This window comes from Mytilus edulis, chromosome 1, assembly GCF_963676685.1.
Source record: "Mytilus edulis chromosome 1, xbMytEdul2.2, whole genome shotgun sequence".
Taxonomy (NCBI): Eukaryota; Metazoa; Mollusca; class Bivalvia; order Mytilida; family Mytilidae; genus Mytilus; species Mytilus edulis.
This window is the reverse complement of record NC_092344.1, coordinates 20,441,052-20,459,058: the sequence shown is the minus strand read 5'-3', so window position 1 is coordinate 20,459,058 and position 18,007 is coordinate 20,441,052. Positions and strand designations below refer to the sequence as shown.

The 18,007-nt window shown below is 31.5% G+C and overlaps 1 protein-coding gene across 1 annotated transcript in view; it reads left to right on the top strand.

Annotated features, from left to right (window-relative positions):
• LOC139526816 (neuroglian-like) overlaps positions 1–18,007 on the top strand; it is a 124,899-nt gene that overhangs the window by 6,358 nt on the left and 100,534 nt on the right. Inside the window, exon 3 of the mRNA XM_071321970.1 lies at positions 75–400. The gene's annotated coding sequence lies outside the window, so the exon portion shown is untranslated. The remainder of the gene's footprint in view (positions 1–74; positions 401–18,007) is intronic.

Sequence of the window (18,007 nt, the reverse complement as noted above, 5' to 3'; positions counted from 1 at the left end):
GGTGCCAAGTCTAATGATTGGTGTAGAACATCATTGATATAGTTAATACAATGTTAGTATGATTTGTATTACAGATCTATGATTTACTATCCTGTACTGGAGAAATATTCCCTGAGTGAGATAGTTACATCCCATTACATCAGTACCAGGCAAGCTTGATGGCAAGTTAATGTGGACAATACAGTTAATTCTCACTTTGAATGTAGTTGGAGTACGTAGAGATCTGGATTGAACATTGTCACTTCATGTGTTTATATCGTTCACTACGTTCCTGCCTTGTGACATAACAGATAAAGACCATACAGCACATACTCTATACACTTAGTAGTTTATTTAGTGACAGTTCTTTGGAAATATAGGATTAACAGATATATGTATATATCGGAAGTTCTTTGTAAAGGTAAGATTTATATAAGTATTTGACTCTGATGTTATATAAAATTAATTTTACATTTTAATTATCATCACATCCTTCCTGATGAAGCAAAATGAATTCATATTCTGATTTAACCAGATTTAAGTCTGTTAATTGCTTAAGGCCATGAATCTTAGACTAATGTGATTTTAAGTAAGTATCTACTTTTACAGTAGACTGAAATCTAATTTCATCAGAAGTCAGCTAATATGTGATTTTAGAAATTCAATTTGGTGTATCCTGTTTTTTAAACTGTAAGAGTTATCTCCCTTTTTGGAAGTTTACAGTATATATTTGTTAATAAAAGAATATACAAGTCAATTTTAACATCTTTCATTTAATATTTTGAAGAAAATGTTTTATGTAGATTATTTTAGAAATTTTAAGCATCAGTGTTAAAATCACTACATGGCCCAATGATGTACAAAAAGAGCATAGAACTGAAAAGGACCAAAAAGAACCAAACAAAAATTCAACTTTGATGGTAAATTTTAAAGGGTAAATGTGACCAAATATAGCTCATTTATCACTAGTAATATTTTTTTTTATTTGTAAAATAAATAATCTTTTATTTTTTTTTCAAGGATTTGAATCTTTTTATGAAAATATTTATGTCATTACATTTATTATTCTCGAAAAAGTTATATCATACTAGTAGTTATTATACCCCTAACTTTCCCACAATATTTAAGGTAGATTTAACTAAACTATTCCTTGGCTTGAAACCTTCCACGTTCATGGCTCGATACCTCTCTATATCAATTATTTATTAGTCAAATCAGATACTATGCAAAATACTAATTCACCTGTATGAGTTTAATGCTTCTTCAAAATATTGACTTGAGATTCAGTCAGTTTTTCAATCAAATGATTACACAAATATGTTTTAAGAGTGACAAATATGATTTTCTAGTTGCTGAAATTGATTTATTTTGAAACTCTATAAAATGTATTCAATGATTCTGCAGACGAATTAGGAAAACTACAAAAAAAAAAAATTATGGTTCTTACTTTAATTAAAATGTATCATTGAACTATTTAGGTGACATGCATGCCGTCACAATGGGAAATTCAGAGGAAACAAGAAATTTCAACATCATAATCAAATTTTGACAAATGAGGAACTGAGATCAATCGAACCACACGTTGATTAAATAAAAATAATCATAATATGTCAGAAAAAGGATAAATCTTGTACATTGTTGTAAAAATTAGAGAAACAGGTATACATGGCTGTGATAAAAACTTAGCAATGTTACATCTGCACAGAAGCAAATTTTTGTCCATCCCTTAGTAGGATTTGAATCACAGGCACATGTCTCAGAAGAAAATCATATATATCGTAATATAAAATTATATTATGTTATATTAAGATATACAGGATTTTTTTCTTTCTGAGACAAGTGCCAGTGATTTAAACCAATGCTTTTATGACAACTTGATCTGCCTGCACATATATCTATATATATTTTGAAGAGAATACTGTTTTAAATATATAAAAGCACACAAGTCAATCTCCTTTATGTCAGTAGAAATTGTTTTATAAACTGAAAAAATAGCTTATTATACCCAAGGCTAATGGAACTATTTTTTTCAAGAAAAATTACTTAACCTTGTAATGTTGAGAAGACTTATTGTATCAAGTTTATGAAATATTAAGTCTGACATAAAATGAACTGGAAAACTTCATCAGAACTGACACTGTATGTTATAAGTGGATTCTGTTTGTTACAATAATAAGATTGTATATATATTGAGTCGGCATTGATCTTTTAAATGCTAGAAGTTAAAACAATGTGGAAGTTGATTGATAGCTTTCTCAGGTTGTGATTATATTGACTCTTTCCATTTAGTTATTGAATTTTAGAGAAATTGCTTTTTTGTGGGAACTTTTTTGTTGGAATTTGTAATGAGAAAAAATAGATAAAACTATAGGCATCTTCTTAGTTAATAAATGTATAGATATAAGTTGAAAAAACTTATTTAGATATGATTATTATTCTGTTGTAAGTGCTGGAAACTCATTCACGTTTTTTTCTCTCACAATGATGCAAACATTTTGATTTGATATCTAAAAATTTTAAATCATATACCATTATACTATTAAAATTCTGTAAATGCAATAAAATTGAGAATGGAAACGGGCAGACTTTTAAGTTTTTACATGTTCTCCAAAAATGTTGTCTAGTTTTGGGGCCCCAGACCACCCCCACCCCCCTTTCCCCCTTTCAAATTCCAGGATCCCCATCTAAAATATATTATCGTACTTAAGTTTTTGTAAACACTTGGCTTTATTTGTAAATCATGTATATTTAAAAAAGCTTTTAGTGTTTCAGGAAAAAAAATCTGTTGTAAGTGTCTTGGTGACAAGAAATGGAATTTATTTCGTTTAAAGTACATTACACTAAATAACATATTAGAAATACGGAACTGTATCAGTATAAAAAAGATGTCTAAATCCTATTTGTTAAAGTGTTCAAGTGTTTCTCTTTCCACTTTAATCATAACAAAAGTGTAAGTCTTCTTTAAAGATCATCAATATTTGATATAAAATTTCTTATATAGATCTTAATATACAAAAATTTATTCTAAGTCCTTAGTTTATAATGGAATTAGTTAAAATGATATGTCCAATTACCATAAAGCTTAATGTTGTAATGACACAGACTGGGCAGGAAATTAGATAATTAAATCAGTTCCTATTGAGAAGCTGTTGTATACCTATAAAAAAATGAAACTGAAGTGCTAAGAAACACTGAGCGGAATCTGTTAACCCTTTAAACCTGTAATAAGCATCTGAGGAAATGCACTGTTTAGATCTGCTTAGCCCTTCAAACTTTTAATAAGCACCAGAGGTGATATATTGAGACAACATATGTTTTGAATGATGTATCTTGTGAAGGATAAGTGTTTATTTTCTCAGCAGGAATAAATACAATTCAGATGTCAAAAATGCTTTTCACCAGTTATATACAAAGCATTTGTAGCTTTAAAATCTGTCTTTGATGAAAAAGTAAGATTTTCAATTATATTCGAAGGTCAAACAGGTACACTTCAGAAATGATTAGATGAGATTTTCTATAGACCAAAAGTCCACCAGAATTTGAAGTTAAAAAAGAGGGAAGTAAAAGTAAACAACTAGATTTAGTGAATGTTCCGTATGAAATCTTAAAATGTCAACTGCACTTTAGATACGAATACAAATTTCATAAAATTAAGCATTGTAAAATCAATTCAAAAGTTTGAATCAAATTTGTTTCTATGAAACTCCTGCAAACAATCTGTGATGAGAGACTTTAATGCTCTGACTAAAAAAATATGAAATTAGAACTAATGAACAGTTACTTTGGTAAATTTTTAAAAAGAAAACAATTGATAGGAATTACAATATGATTAATCTATTAATTTTTATGACAAAGTTTAGATATCAGTATTGAGGTCTTAATAAAAGTCTGATAAAACGAGTATCAATTTTATATTGGATGCTGGACATTCTGAACTGAGAGATACTCAAGTATTACAGCACTCGTTGACATTCCTAACTTGATTGTGTTTGCCAGTGTGAATTAGTATTATAAATTAATGTTATTAACTATTCTGATAGATAAATGTAGATATCAGTTGTATGTTGCAGGCTTCATGGTCCTTATTTTAGCATTTTTATGCCCCACCGACGATAGAAGAGGTGCATTATGTTTTCTGGTCTGTGCGTTCTTCCCTCCGTCTGTTCGTTCGTCCGTCCGTCTGTCCCGCTTCAGGTTAAAGTTTTTGGTCAAGGTAGTTTTTGATGAAGCTGAAGTCCAATCAACTGCAAACTTAGTACACATTTTCCTTATGATATGATCTTTCTAATTTTAAAGCCAAATAAGACTTTTGACCACAATTTCACGGTCCATTGAACATAGAAAATGAAAGTGCGAGTTTCAGGTTAAAGTTTTTTGGTCAAGGTAGTTTTTGATGAAGTTGAAGTCCAATCAACATGAAACTTAGTACACTTGTTCCCTATGATATGATCTTTCTAATTTTAATGCCAAATTAGATTTTTTACCCAATTTCACGGTCCATTGAACATGGAAAATGATAGTGCGAGTGGGGCATCCGTGTACTATGGACACATTCTTGTTTCAATTGTGTACCTTGGTTACTTGTAAAATTTCTAAATTTTCCAAAAAGATTTAAGCAACATTCTCTTACAATAAAAAAAGATGCGGTTTGATTGCCAATGAGACAATTCTTAACAGAAGACCAAATGACACAGAAATTGACAACTCTAGGTCACCATACCACCTTCAACAATGAGCAAAACCTATACTGCATTGTCATTGATAAAAACCAAAAACTTAACAGCCTAATTAACAAAATAATAAACAAATAGCAAATATGTATGCTAAGGTGAGCATCTGTGCTTACAACTCTTTCATTCAAAGAAAAAGACTTTTTTATTTTGGAATTCCTTAATTTAATCCCAGGATAATTTATATTTATAGCTAAATACAAATTTTAAAGTCAAAGTTTTATAAATTCTCAGCAGGAAACAATGCATTAAAAAATGATGTTAAGTAGATTTGCAGTATTAATAAGAAATAATGTCTGAGAGCATGACATTAATAAGGTTTTTGGCGACAATGGAGTGCATTTATATCAAGTATGTCAATTATAGAATAATAATCACTCAAGTAGGTTCTTCAATTTATGTACAATACACTTTTATATTCATTATAGTTTTTAAATTGAAGAATGTATAAACTGTTACAAGAAATAAAAGAAAAAAATTGAAATTATTGACACATTTTGTGCCGAAAAGATTCAATTTAAGAAAGGGTTTTCATTACCTCATTTCCCTAAAAGATTAAAATCTATGAAACTAAAAGTAAAACAGCCCAAAATGATTTAAGTGATACTATATAAAACAAATACAAATAACACAAAATTCACTTGACCAGTGGTCTAAGTAGATGAACTACTAGTACTGTATCCACTAGCCTGTTTACACAGAGATTTGGAGTTTGAACCCAGCCCCAGCCCCTCCCCTTGTGTATTCAACTCTTATCTGAATTGATGAGGATTGTCTATTGTAGGTTTGTAGTTCTCAACTGTCACTCCCTGCTGCCTCCATCAAAATGATCTGACCACTACCATACCCAACAGTGTCGAAGGTGGTGCTAAAAAACAACAATCAATCACAAAATTCCCTAAAATTAGGATTAACACTATACTAATTTTAGTATTTTGCAATTTGATTAAACCACTGAGATCTCTCCAAACATAACAAAGCAAAGTGAGAGGTATGCTGCACAAAACTTATTGTATGAATACTATCTTAATGAACAATTATCATTTATACTTATGTTGCTGTGTTTGTCTACATATGAATTATTTATTAAATATCAAAAGCTCAAAAGCTTTGAGAAAATTGAAGTTACTTGTGGGTGGTATGTTAAACATTTTTTTTATACATTAGTACCTTATAAATTTGATTAGATTTAGTCAGAATCTTGTTTGTTATCTTAACATGCAGATTTATTTCCATTTTATACAAAAATTTTCAGCAGGTAGCCAAAATCAGCTGTTTATAACTAGATTCTGCAATATCAAGGTGGCATTCTTCATAAGTTGTAAATATCTCACTAGAAAGACATGTATTCAGGTTCTGATAAACTGGAGTAAGAACTTTCTCACAGAAATTTATAATTCTACATTATGATCTGCAGTTAAAAATCAAAATGTATGTGAGTTATCAAGGAAATATGACAGTTGTTATCCATTCTTTTGATGTTTTTGAGCTTTTGATTTTGCCATTTGATTAGGGAATTTCTGTTTTGAACTTTCATCAGAGTTCAGTATTTCTGTTATTGATATAACCCCCTTGAATTAATAATTGAACAAGATTATTAGAAGAGACTTCCAAATTGGTAAACTCTAATATGTTAAACAAGTTGCTTTCTTTAAAAAAAGAAATGCAATCGTAAACCCAAATGCTTGTTTGGCATTATATAGATATTAGATAATTGTTTAATAAAGATGTATTGTCTTATATTACTTTTGTTGTGCATAAGAATTAGAAACTGACATTGCCTGTTTAGTGGTTTAAATAATGTAATACCGGCTTCACACATCAACGTATAGATCCGACGTACGTCGGCCGAGGTAAAAAGAAATCATGCACGCTACCAAAACGCTAGTAATTTTGATGCATTCAACCTGTCAATCATATCTGTATCGTGTGCACAACGAGCTTAAAGCGTGTATTGGGTGTGCGTAAAGCGTACCTTAGCGTTTCTCCTGGTCTTCCTACATTCCCAACTGCAGGTCTGTCTATATGTGAATGTTTGTCAATAAGTCTGTCACATTCGCCCGTCTGTTTACATGTTTACCAGTCCGTCTATGTCCACTGGTTCGTCTACATGTTCACTAGCTTTGAAATAGCTTTCGGTAAGTGCGATTATTTCAGTGATTTGTGTCTATTGTTTTTATGTAAGTGATTATTGTGCACCGTACCCATAATTTTAGGGACGCGAATTGCAACTGATATTTTACAGTTTTTTCTTGCGATGTGTTGTCCTTAAGGTTTGGTTCATTTTGGAGGGTTGGGTTTATGGCCACCACATTGTTTATGTGCCAATGTCGGATTGTCCATTCTAAAGCCAGAAACATGTAGTACAGTGGTTGTTGTTCATAATTCATGTCGGTCAAGTTGTTTTCGTAAATTATTTTGTTATCAATAAGGCTGTTTAGTTTTGTTTGATTTTTGTTTTTAAATCTTAATGGTCGGGGCATTTAATAGCCGACTAAATAGTAGGTTTTTTTTTCATTTTTGGAGGCCGCTCGGTGGCCTTTAAAGACTTACTACCACGTCATTGTAACTCTGGTTGGTATTTGTATCATTAGTGCTGGACCATGGTCGATCCTATATGCACCTTTGAGGCAGGCGGGATATTTTTGTAGATCTTGTACAGCTCAAACTAATGTGAGTAGTTCCTGTACTTCTATGTCTAGTCCCATGTTGCATGGTTAGAGAGGGTGTAATATCTTCTGTAGGTTTGATGAAGTTTCACCCGTATCGGACTTCTTTTCCAAAATAAAAGCTTTAAGGCGACGAGTATTTTTGTATGCAATGTGCCCTTAACGTGTCTAAAACTTATCTGTAGCGTTTTCAACGCTCGTGTAGCGTGTATATTATGTGCGTGCAGTTTACAGGTACATGTATATACGTTTGACAAACGCTTGAGCTGAATGATTTTTTTTATGTTCCATTTAAATTTTCCTGAAGTAAAAGCGTTCACCAAGCGCATACCTTTGCATTTCGACGTACTTCAAACTTATGGAACGCGTGTTTAAACGCTTGCGTAAAGTTCCTCTGGTGAGCAACTAAGTTACGCATACGATGATACGGACTTTGTTAATTTTCTTTTTTGACTGATTGTTTTACATTGTCATTTCGGGGCCTTTTATAGCCGACTATGCGGTACGTGCTTTGCCTGTTGTTGAAGGCCGTACGGTGACCCATAGTTTGTATTTCTGTGTTATTTTGGTTTCTTGCAGATAGTTGTCTCATTGACACCAAACCCGATATCTTCTTTTTTATATTCGATATCTTATCGCCGACCTGGTTAAGTCTGCTAAAAATGCATGCTTGATTCATTTTTAGGTTATCAGTCGTAATTAAAGTGGCACATTTAATTCGTTGTTTCATTGCTTGAAGTATCATTTCTTACATCTGCATGGTCAAATGTGTATTTTTTTTAAAATAAATTTTAGATTTAGATTTCAGTCACGGTTATTTTTTCCCCCTTCATATTGAATATCTATACTTATCAGTCGCATTTTAATGACGAAAAGGATTCAGAGGTTATTAAAAAAAGTAAATAATGTTGCAATATTTAAACAAAGAAAATAACTTTAAATTTGCAATATTAATGAAAATAAATACGGACATAACTTTTATAATTAATTTTAACGTTATTTTCAATAAACGATTTTTTTTTAAATCCTCGTTTTTACACCTATTTGAGGCACGTATTTATGATTATATTTCCATGTCCTTGGTCTATCCTAGACGTAAAATTTCAAAAAGTGCTAATACTTTTTTTAAAGATATTATTTTTAATTGTTCTCGTTCAAAATATTTTATTTTTTCATATTCAATATCTATTTAATTTTATTTTTAATAACCATTTTTTTTTTTATTAAAGTTGCAATATTTAACCAAAAAAAAAAACTAATTTAATCATATGCAAGAAAGACTTCCCTTTAATTTCAGTATAAAAAAATAAATAGCTTGCTTTTTACAACATGTACATCTTCACTAAACGTAAAATCTAAAATAGAATGCTACTAAAACTCTTTCTAAAGATTTTATTTTTAATTATTCTCGTTCAGAATATAAAGCGCATTGTTTACATGAAATTTTATCTCATATCTAAACACAGCTGGTTACATCGTTTGACTAATTAAAATACTACGCATGTAGGTTAATATTAGCAGCTTGTAATCGTGTGCAAGAAAATATTATATCATAATAAATTTCAGATCATACGTAAAATATCTCTATAGCAACTTAAGATGCTAATGCATATTCAACAGATTTGTAAGCTATTGCGCATGCATTTGAAAGGTGGTCATAGCTATTGCGCATGTATTTGAAAGGTGGTCATAGAAAGACCAGAAGTGTTCCGACTAACATCCGGTGTTCCGAAAGACTACATCACTCGTCCAATATATACTGCGTAAACCCTCAGGGGTTTACGCAATGAATTGACAGGGAAAAAGATATTCATGCAAAAGATCCCTCCAAAAATGTATGAGAAATGACTCTTTATGATATCAGAGACTGGTGGAAAGTTTGGGAAAGGTTAAAACTCTTCCAAATATAAAATCTCTCTGGTTAGCAGCTGTTGGATATGAAAACAAATGCCATGACCCTTTTCTCCTGAAAAGGCCTTACAGGTTAAAGACATCTTAGAAGAAAAAAAATTATCATTGTGAAATGTCTCAAAACAGACAAAACATTGCATTTTTCTTCCAAATATCCTTTGTTTTGACTTATCACTTGAACTTGCTAGGTATCTGATAATAAGGTGTTAATCATGACACCTATTTAGGAACAGTAGATAACAGGTATACAGTAGTTCCTAGATAAATCTGATGCTGAGTGACATTGAATAGCCTAATCTGACCTCTGGATGTCAGATATTGTTTATATTTACACATAATAATATATACCACACAGAGGGATATTATATCAAGGGGCACACTTCTCATGGCAAGGGTTACCTATTATGTAGTAGTAAATCTGTCGTCTGCTGGGGATTATCTCAATAAAAGTCTATAAAACAGAGATAATTTACCATAAAGTGATAAGTAATGTGCATATTTTGATAACAACAGCAAAGTGAACTATTCCTTATTGTAGAAACTTATCAAAACTTAACAAAAAACCAAATGATAACAGTTTTAGACTGCTCATTGTTGAGGGTCTTCCACAGGCACTTTTCTCTCATTTTTTTGTACCTATATTTACCTGTAAAAAATGTATATAAAGGTATATAGTTAACACTTTTCAGCGACAAGTGCCTGTAAGGTGTTGTTTCTTCATGAAAGGAAAAAAACAATTTTATTTTTTATTTCCTCTTAAAATTATACCACCACAACTTTTAGATAATGTTGCGTACTATTCCTTTGACAAGAAATTTGATGACAATTTTTTACATTTTTTGCAGCCATGTGTAAACAATTAAGCCAAGCAAGCAGTAGAATGAGTTTGTTGTATGTTGTCGGTAATTGCTTGACAATTTGTTGTTGACACTCGGAAGTTGACATAATAGCCTAGCGGTAGTCTGGTCATGGGTGGCTGACTTGGCTAATGTCAGAATGTAACAATATAGACTACAGCTATTGTTACATACAAAATATAATAATGCCTGTAGATTATTATGAACTTGTTGTCAGTTGATTTTTATTGATTTTATTTTTCTCAGCAGCATAGAATAAATGTACAACAATACAAGAGAAAATGCTATTTATTCCTGCTTTATGGATCATCATCAGGAGGCACAATAGATATGTTTTGTCAACTGATTTTATTCCAATTTTGAGGTTAAAAAGATCTTTTTTAGAAAAAGATTTTGTAACTGGAGAGCATGAATTTCCTTACAAAATTTCTTGTCTCTACTGGGACTCAAACAGGGATAAGGCAGCGTTTATACCGACTGAACTAAAGAAGTACTTCCTTAGCTCAACCGCTTACGGCTGACTAAGTATCTACCGCATTTTCTAAGGGAAGCAATCCTGTCACACTTCCCCCACCTCACGAGTTATCATACCATTATGACTCTGACACAAACATACCCTCACCGTCGGTTTTTTAGTTAAGGGCCAATGTTACTTGAGAGCATGAATTTTATTACAAAATTGATTGTCTTCAACGGGGCAGGAACCTATTAAAGGATGCCTGTGTTACAAGGCAGTACATATACCGACTGAGATAAATAAGTTCTTCATTAGCTCAACCTCTTACGGCTGACTAAGTATCTACCACATTTTCTAAGGGAAGCAATCCTGTCAAAATATATTTCACAAATTTTAAATAGCTTTCACAAAAATATCATTTCACTTCAAATTCAATAATCACACAACCAGAATCATTTATCCTCTATTCCTAATCTAACGAAATAAGTAAAAATTCCAGTTTCTTGTTTTTATGCCCCACCTACGATAGTAGAGGGGCATTATGTTTTCTGGTCTGTGCCTCCATTCGTCTGTGCGTCCGTCTGTGCGTCCGTCCGTCCGTTCAGGTTAAAGTTTTTGGTCAAGGTAGTTTTTGATGAAGTTGAAGTCCAATCAACTTGAAACTTAGTACACATGTTCCATATGATATGATCTTTCTAATTTTAAAGCCAAATTAGACTTTTGACCCCAATTTCACGGTCCATTGAACATGAAAAATGATAGTGCGAGTGGGGCATCCGTGTACTTTGGACACATTCTTGTTTTAATAGTTTTTTTAATGGTCAATGGAACTAAATTGTGTTTGATAATCCTTAGTAGCAATTTAAGATAGCTTAACTATTACTTCAATTTTTTTTTTTCAAATATTCTGGAAAAATGATAAAGAAAATAACTATAATTGAACTGGACCTACAAAAGGTTCATAAGTTTGTCCCTGTTCAATTTTGACCTATGGTCTCTATTATTGTTCCAAATAAGGACCAGTGAATGTCAAGAAAAGTTTTACAGATAACTTTTAAAGTAGAGAAAAAAAAGTTCTTTGAACCATTGGAACCTATCAATTGGTAATTTAAAGAGAAAAAAAATGTTTTTAGCTTTCTAATTATTTTTTCTTTGATTTTTGTTTGTGGAGCCAAACGTTTCCCCTGTTTTCTCCTAGAATGACAGGTGATTACCAATAAATCTTTTACACCAAAGCATACTGGTCATAAAACACTACTGCCAAATCCCAGAAAATTACTACATTCCAAATTTCAAATACCACTTATATCTTGAACATTTGTGAAATAATTCTCCAACATTGCAACAATCAAAGAAAGATTAACCTTCTAGACAGCTAATCATAATATTCTTTGACCTGAGAATTATGGCTTAATTCTGTTAAATCTAGAACACACAGTGTGGATAATTATGAGGAAAATTCTTACATTATGACATATTGAAAAAACATCATTTTCCTGTCAGAAATAATTTCCAGATGTCCCTAGTGATAAAATATTTTGTCATGGTTACAGTTTTCTCACAGTTGTAATGACATATTTTGGGATTTTTGTTTGTAGATTTGTTTACTTCAAGGATCTAGTGTCAAGGCTTAAGTTATTTTTAAAGCGTCAACAATTCTTTCATTATTTCTACATGGTTTAATCTATGTTTTTTTTTGCTCAGAGTTAAGAACATGTTGAAAAGTAACTTATCTGTAGAGAGGATGTTAGAACTTTTATGTGATGACCACTTTGTTTATGTTCTACTTTCCAGTACCTTCTTTTTGTACTGAGCTCAATTTGGTGGTGTAACATCTTACAAAGTCTATCCAAATTTATTTCAGTTTGCAAAGAATTTCCACTCGACTGGTGCTATGGGAAGTTTTAAACTTGCAGTGAGGTGAGAGTTCTTATGCTCAGTGTTGAAGGCCTCACTGTGACTTTGAGATGAAGAACAGCAATAAAAGCACTGTTCCTTTGCTTTTTGAGTGTTTTTTTATTGTGGATGTACTGATTTTGTGTTATGATGTGTACTCTAAATCCTTTGTTTTTCTATTGTACAAATGTACCTTAGACAGCTTTTGTTGAATACTGATACTTTTTCCACCTTTTGATTGCACAAGGGTGCCAAAAAGGATACATTCAGAATGAAAGGGTTAAAAGTATAGAAGAATCACATCAGAGGAAGAGAATAAGTGAGATGAATCAGGAATGATTATTTATTGAGCACAAATATTAAAGTCTGTTATAGACTGGCCAATGTTATTTATTGAGCACAAATGTTATAATATGCATACTACGCCTATGTCAGGAAGTTTGTTCATTTCTGATTGTGATCTCAGATGTATGGTAAAAATATTACAGATATTATTTTGCACTGATGTAAAAGAAATTTTCATTTCTTTAATGTTTTTAATCAGATGTGTAAGGGATGCTTTATTGGGGAGAAAATGGTATAAAGACATTAAATAAATTCCCTTCATGAGTAACATAAGCTAGCCTTTTTTATGGTTATCTTTTTTCCTCCCCCATTTTGCAACAATTTTCAAAAGTTTTGATAAATTTTTGTAAAATTTTTCAAAATATTTCCACTGTAATTACTGGGCCATTATAGTTCATTATAGATAGAGATAATTGTAGCAACAAAAATCTTCAGTAAAGTAAGATTTACAAACACATCACCATCACCAAAACACAATTTTGTCATAAATTTATCTGTGTCCATTGTTTAATATGCACATAGACCAAGGTGAGCGACACAGGCTCTTGAGAGCCTCTAGTTTGGTATTTTGATGTTTGCTTATAACAGGTAAATAAATTATGACTATGCAGTATGGACCTTGCTCATTGTTGAAGGCTGTACAATGACCTATATTTGTTAATTTCTATGTCATTTGGTCTTTTGTGGAATGTTGTCTAATTTGCAATCATACCATATCTTTTTTACATGGCATTATTTGGGATGTAAATCAGAAGCCTCAAGAATCTGGAGGAACAAAATGCTTTCCAGATTGGTTTCCAGTTCTCTAAGTGCTTGAAATTATGAAAAAAATACATTGTGTGGGCTTATATTTCACAAAGATTTGATGGGACAGTGTCTATTTTAGTTTGTGCTTCATAGAATAATGACCTGTTATCTTTTCCCAACTCTGTCAAAACTCTCAAATAGCTTAGATAATTAGTTTGTGAATAAAGATATAAACCAAAATATTCCTGCATCAAGATAAAGTTTTTTTTACCAAGAAAACAAATGAAATTTTTAATATTTAACATGCCAAATGCTAGGAATTAGCTCTGATTATTTACCTAAATATACAATAACATATTAACAAGAAAAGCACATCAAATACGATCTCTAGGTTATATTTTACTTTCAAAATTTTTTGGCTTAAAAAAGTTTACTTGCAAGTTTCAGGTTGCTAAATAAGATTTTTCAGTGTTTACAATTTAAAAAACAGACCAGAGAAAACAGAGGTCTTTCTTCACAGTTTATCATTATACAGGTTCTGTTTGAAGGTGTTTGTTTATAGCAACCATTTGGCATGTGATATAACATGATGAAAGGAGAAGTGAATTATTATATACATTACATCCTCAACGATATTCTGATTCCATTAGAACCCAGCCATTATATTAATTTTTATTAATCTTTAAAGTAGCTGATTGTTGGGTGGTGCTGATTAAGAACTTAGACTAAACAAATTTATGTTAACAGAAAGAATATAAATTATTTAAAAATTTTAGGAATGCTTTGTCTTTCTAACAGTAAGATCTAAAGAAGTCATTGACTTGTGTGTTTTTTTAAAGCAATTGCTTTTATGCCGTCGCGTATGGCCATCTTTGTGACCCAGATCAGAGACTCCGCCCAGATCAAGCCATAGTATTTTGTTAAACAGGCTCCTGGTCAGTCATTCTTTAACACCTATGTATGTTTTCTAATGCAATACATAGCTTGAAACTTTAAAAAAAAGTTAGTGGATTTAAGAAGTTTCAGAATATGTTCTTGTAGATGTATTTTTGTATTTAAAGGGTCAACCGTTTGACTATCAAATAACATAGAAGTCCGAGTGAAAAAAAGTACATTTTTATAAATGCGATTCCGTTTTCCGCCGTTCGTACGATGTTTCAACAAAATATGGATTCATTTCAGTTGTTGATTTAGTATTGAAAATTTAACTGAATTATCTCCTAATAAATACGTTTTTTTATGTTTAATATGTGTTTCTTTAAGAGGTCAGGTGCTCTTGTTCATTCATAAAATTATCGTTCATTCATACATTTATCGTAAAATCAAAATCACTACACAGGTTAATGCGTAGTGTCAAATTATTACCTGTAATCTAAAAATAGACAAACTTTATTTGCGCAAATAATTTAGCGGAACGAAACCCTTGTTGAAAACACATAACAATAAGTTCGTTTTCCTTTTCTGTCAAAACTCCGTAATATTTATCGATCACCTTACTAATGAAATGGACCCGTCCAAACGTAGTAGATGCCAAGTCGGTCCAGATGAAGAGATATTTACAATTTGGAATTTTCTAGTTTATTAATACATAGATTGAAAAAAAGTACGTCTTTTTAAATATCATGATCAAAACTGGGTTTGCATAACAAATGTCAGATGAAACCATTATCCTCGTCTTTTCAGTGAACAAGTCTACTACGTTTGTTGACACTCGACGGTCCACCGTGTTAGCAATTTTATTTCACATGTTTTCGAAATATTGATCATTTTTCGCAATGTTTCCTGAAAATTGATAAATATCAAAGCAACGTAGAGCTGTTTGTTCTTGTTCGTATAATAAAATTGAGAATGGAAATGGGGAATTTGTCAAAGAGACAACAACCCGACCATAGAAAAACATACAACAGCAGAATTAAGGTCACCAACAGGTCTTCAATGCAGCGAAAAATTCCCGCACCCAGAGGCGTCCTTCAGCTGGCCCCTATACAATATATATACTAGTTCAGTGATAACGATTTAATGTCATGTTTGTCTGTGATGACCCCCCCTTTTCGGGATTGCATGAGAATTGTAGTTATCTCGTACCCACATGCACTTGTTTCTATCCATAGGAAGGTCGACTATCCATATAAAACTATTTATATGGATAATCGACCTTCCTATGGATAGAAACAAGTGCCTGTGCTCGTACCGCATCAGAAGGACACATATCAACTGAGCAATAATGTTTGGAACTTAGTTTTAAAAATGATGACAAAGTAACATTATGAAAATATTTTTATTAAGCTGAAATATACATTTATTCTTTACATGTTTATGTCTTGTAAGATATTTTATTTCTTTCCCGTTTTTTAACATTTGCGTCTGGAAAGTTCAAATGTTTTAACTTAATCATTTGTGTTAATGGTTAAATATAAATTAATAATGAAAATTGTTAAAATTAAATCAATAAAGGAAATTTTTGCCAAGGAAGTTACAAACACTACCAGGAGATAATCCATGATGATTTCTTTTTGAGTTATATGTTTCAGCACATGTATATTTGACCCCAACTTTAGCCTGGTAAACGTGTTGTCTCCTTGTGAAATATAAAACATATTAAAAATGACTTTCTGCTAAAGTCTTTTATTTATATAAAGTTAAAACCTTCTTACTTTTAACTAGACAACACTCATGTCAGGTTTAATTCTTGTATATATGTGGATGAAAAATAAAAGTCCCCAAACATTAACATGGCAGCAATTGCTTTTACAGCCTTTAAGGCTTTGATTTTACATTTCATTGGTATCTTTGAATGTTGCACAATGACAGAACATGTTTCATCATGAAAATAAGATATTTAGCTCATTTCCTCTTAGCTTTAACAAATACAAAGAGTATAGTGGGTATATCTTCATGAGAAAAGATTCAGGAAAATTTTGAAATGTTATATTTTGTTTTGATGGATTGCACATGGTATGTCTGGAGAAGATTGTTTAAATTTTCAGTTTAGTCAAAGTAAAATGAACTGAAATCTCAAAATTTTACATACATTTTGTACCATTTTTAATTATTTATTGTTTTTACCATATTTATGAATACCATGAGCTATGAGAAGGAAAATGGAAAATGCTAGACACCATCACTGAAAAATGCCAGAAAACAAATTTCTTTCTTTGCCAAATTAGAATTCCCAAAACTGTCCCAAGTTCAGCCTTACCTGCTGTTGAAATCCAACCCTAGTATTTAGAACAGGACATCTAAAAGACTGATGATATCTAACATTGTAAAAAGAGTCCAAGAAATAATAAAAAAATGGTGGTGAACTTCAGAATTATTTTGACATTGTGGAACTGAATAACATATGTACTGTTACAGCAGCCTGACATATCCGAAATGCAGGAGGATTTTAATTGGTAAGAAGAAAAACCACATATTGAAATACTGTTGATTCATAATCATTGGAAGGCAACTAATTTCCATGAAGTTCTTGGTTATAGATAACCACAAATTACTGTTGATTCATTCATTTTCCTCGTTACTAATTTTTCGTGGAATGAGAAAACATTGATTTTGTGGGTTTTGCCAAAGTATGCATACAAGCCTATACATTTGTAAATTGTTAAACATTTTAATTCATGGTTAACCTTTATCCACCAAGTCCATGAAAATTGATATCCTATGAATCCACAGTATAGAGTTGAACAGGATACATTTTTGTAGGAACCCAAATTTTGGTACAAACGAAAAATAAATTAATCCTCAATACTTTTCAAAATACAATTTCTTCTGCACTTTGATGGGAACAAATTATGAAACAACAAAACTAGTTCCCTCCACTAACAAAATGTTCTCTAAGCCACTTAAATTTGCTGCTGCTAATAATACCTATTGACTTTACAGTAACATAATATTTGTTGACTATTGTAAAAGAGCTTCCTTTTAAAGCACCCCCACCCCCACCATCACCACCACCACACTTTGTTTATTAAATGGGGAAAAAATCATGAAATAATTTCTAGTTATGACAATTAAAACAAAGCTGATGGTAAACCAACTAAAACACAACCTTTACTGAAGTAAAGTGTAGATTCTGATTGCTGTAGATTAACTTAACACTGCAGTTTGATTGAAGTATTACTTGAGAGGAAGCTAAGCATATAATAAACAAATGATTCTGTTTATAATAATAGAAGTTTATGGTTTCCAGCTTATTATTAACCATTACTTCTGATCACCTGTTTTCTTCATATTGCAATAACTACAATACAATTAGTACATGAAATTACTAGAAAAGTAAGTATTACCTCATTGTACACTTATTTTGAACAGATGTATCATATTCAGGAGGGGAATTCACAAAAAAATACTGGTCAAGAGAAGGTAAAATTTCCTGAGCAACCTGGCAGGAAAAGTTTGTTTAATTATGGGGCAGCG